The 3,657-nt window shown below is 39.5% G+C and overlaps 1 long non-coding RNA gene across 1 annotated transcript; it reads right to left on the bottom strand.

The window, feature by feature from the left end:
- Positions 1-382: 382 nt before the first annotated feature.
- LOC131547469 (uncharacterized) lies at positions 383-2,959 on the bottom strand. The gene is made up of 3 exons (XR_009272942.1): positions 2,927-2,959; positions 2,686-2,765; positions 383-860 (listed from the first exon to the last, which is right to left on the bottom strand). It is a non-coding gene; the product is annotated as an uncharacterized LOC131547469 (long non-coding RNA).
- Positions 2,960-3,657: the final 698 nt, after the last annotated feature.

Raw genomic sequence — 3,657 nt, forward strand, 5'->3', positions numbered from 1 at the left:
ACAACACCCCACTGTTCAGTGTGTGAACTGCAGGTGGCAGCAGTGAGCCAGATATTGCCACTAAGTTGACTTGAGTTGTTCTGCTGGCATCAAAACATGTATCTAAAAATGGTTTAAATTTACTGTGCGCAATATGCAAATCTCCACTGTATGTAAAACTGTATCCTACAATGCAGTGCATTCAGTTTTACCTTCCATTTCAAGTGTGATGAATAACAGGAAGTAACATCAAACATAACCTAAGATGTTTTCTTGACTCGTTATTTAGAAAAAAAATGGATTAAAAAAGCTAAATCACTAACACCGCACCATTAAAGTTTTATTGTACACTGCATACTATTTAATATACTTTAAATTGTAAAATAAAAGCGGTAGGTAGCATAGCAGTATTTGTAGTAGGCAAGTACTGAATTCTGAACCTTGCCTTCTGGATAAGAATAGAATAAGGAAGTGTAGCTTATATATGAGAAGAGACAGGATGGAAAGGAGAATGGAGACAAAACGACAGTCTGCCAGGAGCCTGGCTCAACACCACCCTCACTGCAAGCCGTGCCAGCCAACCAGAGAGCAACCAGTGCAGGGCTCACATGCTCAAGAGCCGTCGTCAGGGAGAAAAAGCCCTGAGTGTGTGTGCATACTGATGGAGAGAACTCAATTATCCTGATGGAGTCCTCCGGTCCCATACACACCGGACAGAGCTCAACAATACTCAGCAGTGTCTGTTTATGAGATGGTGATCAAGCTTATTTGGGATCTGATCTTATCACCAAACTCTCCCGCACTGAACTCTGATCTTCTGGATCCGTCCACATCTGTCCATGGCAGGGATTCACATCCTCCCATTGCTGAAGGGTGCTTTCCTTTAATCACAGAAGATAATAAACACTGATTTCGTATTTAAATATTTACATTTAGCTTTTAAAATCATCTTTAAGATGTTTACAGAATTGCTAATGGAATTTCTGTCATAAAAGTCATCTGAATTATTTCAGTTTATCCAGTGGGATCTTTGCAGATTCTTAGAAGATACTTTAAAAAAAAAATCCTTTTAGAATTCATTCCTATTATTTCTGACTCCTTTACACATCTTTTAGGATATTTTGACAAATATCTTTTCTTAGAGACATGACATGACCATGAAAGGTTTTAGACTCTTTATTTTGATGGTCAGTTGTGTGTCACTGGTCAAATGTGCCATTCTGTGGCCAAATATTTTTTCTATAAGGAAACAAAACTATAAAAGGTCAACAAATTTCCTATACAGCTCTGCCAGCCTCATGTGTCTCATATACACACTCTTTCTTTCCTCTGTCCAAAAATATTTGTACACTTTGTCTTGTGTTATCTTTTAAAGAATGGTAGGCCTAATGCAAGCGAAATTTCAGCTCAAATCAATATTTTGTGTCAATTAATTCATTAGCCAGTAAATGCTGTGTAACTAGAGCCAATTACATCGCATTTGTTTTGGCCTATAAATGCTAGAAAACAAGACATTTTTCTCAAGATGAGAGCACAGTTTGAGGAATGCGACCTCTGGTGGTAGGGAGGTGCTATGACGGGCACAGAGTATCACTAATAAACCATATCAGCTGCTCAAATATCAGCTAAAACAGATGTCCAATTTAGGAAGATTTGTTTTATGTGTGGAAATGATCAGAATTAGAAAAGTGCCTGAATCACCAACTGTCACAGGGCATGACTTAGCCTACTTTCACACATCTACAGCATCAGAATTACACACAAGCCTTTCCAATGTGGCATGATATAAATGAAATCGTGTCAAAATAATAATAGATTTTTTGTGTATTTTACCCAAGCAAAACACCAGCAAATGAAATTATTTCACAGATACTGCAGTAATTTTGTACCATCATTTGGCTAAACAGTCTTATACATTTCATCTTTCCTTCACAGGAGAAAAAGGAGGCAGAAAGGTTAACTTGTCCTCTCTTGCTCATTCTTTGTCATTCCTCTAGTGGCTGATCTGAGAGCAGTGCTCTGTGGACGCAGTCTGTGCCTTTTTTGATGCCAACTGCTTTGGCGCACCTGCCAGCTGCCAGCAGTCACTACAGATGAAACCGTGAGACACAGTGGCCATACCTCTATAATGTGCTCTCATTTACACTCGTCTTCTGTCTGTTTTAGAACATTCAATATTCTTGCATTATACAACAGTTTATATTATACAACTGTATTGTGAATATTGTATCCCTGCTTGATTCTTATTTCTTGCTACCTGATTGGTACCTGTCCATAAAGCCTACCACAGAGTATAAACATCAGTCCTCACATTTGAATGACAGTGCGGTGATCAAAGAGTGAAATTTCACTTTATGACAATGCTTGTGTTCGTGCATTTCAGGCAGACTGGCAATTTGTGCATTAGAGATTTTTTTTCAGTGACTTTCTGCAGGTTACATCAACACACCAGAAGGTGGCGATAATCGATTGTCTTTGTGTGTAAGTCATTGAATCATTCATTCAACTGATTCATTCAAAACTGTTGGATCTATTTATGAATGAAACTAGTGACTATGGCTGGGTATAAAATTGCATGATCCCTAAATAGGAACTAATTTTGCATAAGTAATTAGTTCACAACCATTAAAAATATGAAGTGCGAATGTGTATAGTATTAAAAGGATAGTTAACCCAAAAATGAAAATTTGATGTTTATCTGCTTACCCCCAGGGCATCCAAGATGTAGGTGACTTTGTTTCTTCAGTAGAACACAAACGAAGCTTTTTAACTCGAACCGTTGCAGTCTGTCAATCATATAATGACAGTCAATGGGCACAGAATCTTTGAGATTCAGCACAGACAAATTCAAATTAAACCCTGCGGCTCGTGACGATACATTGATGTCCTAAGACACGAAACGATCGGTTTGTGCGAGAAACTGAACAGTATTTATATAATTTTTTACCTCTGATAAACCTCAATGTCCGACTGTCACAACATCCGGCGCGTGACACGTCAACCTCCTCTGGCACATAGATATATATACATAGATGCCTCATTAGCGACTGTTTCTATGGGCTGCCATACGTAAGGATCTACGTATATATCTATGTATATATACATCTATGTTCACGTGCCGGATGTTGTGGATGAGCTCAGGAGAGTTGGACATTGCCTGTATCAGAGGTAAAAAATTATATAAATGCTGTTCAGTTTCTCACACAAACCGATTGTTTCGTGTCTTAGGACATCAATGTATCATCACGAGCCGCAAGGTTTAATTTGGATTTGTGTGTGCATGTTTTTTTTTCTCTCAAAGATTTTGTGCCCATTGACTGGCATTATAGGACTGACAGACTGCAAAGGTTGGAGTTAAAAATCTTTGTTTGTGTTCTATTGAAGAAACAAAGTCACCTACATCTTGGATGCCCTGGGGTAAGAATCATGAGAATCATGAGTGAAGTGACATATGGCCAAGTATGGTGACCCATACTCGGAATTCGTGCTCTGCATTTAAATGTGCACACACACAGCAGTGAACACACACACGGAGCAGTGGGCAGCCATTTATGCTGCGCCGCCCAGGGAGCAGTTGGGGGTTCGGTGCCTTGCTCAAGGGCACCTCAGTTGTGGTATTGAGGTGGAGAGAGCGCTGGACATTCACTCCCCCCACCTACAATCCCTGCCGGCCCGAGA

The sequence above is a fragment of the Onychostoma macrolepis genome, chromosome 09, assembly GCF_012432095.1.
Source record: "Onychostoma macrolepis isolate SWU-2019 chromosome 09, ASM1243209v1, whole genome shotgun sequence".
Classification (NCBI taxonomy): domain Eukaryota; kingdom Metazoa; phylum Chordata; class Actinopteri; order Cypriniformes; family Cyprinidae; genus Onychostoma; species Onychostoma macrolepis.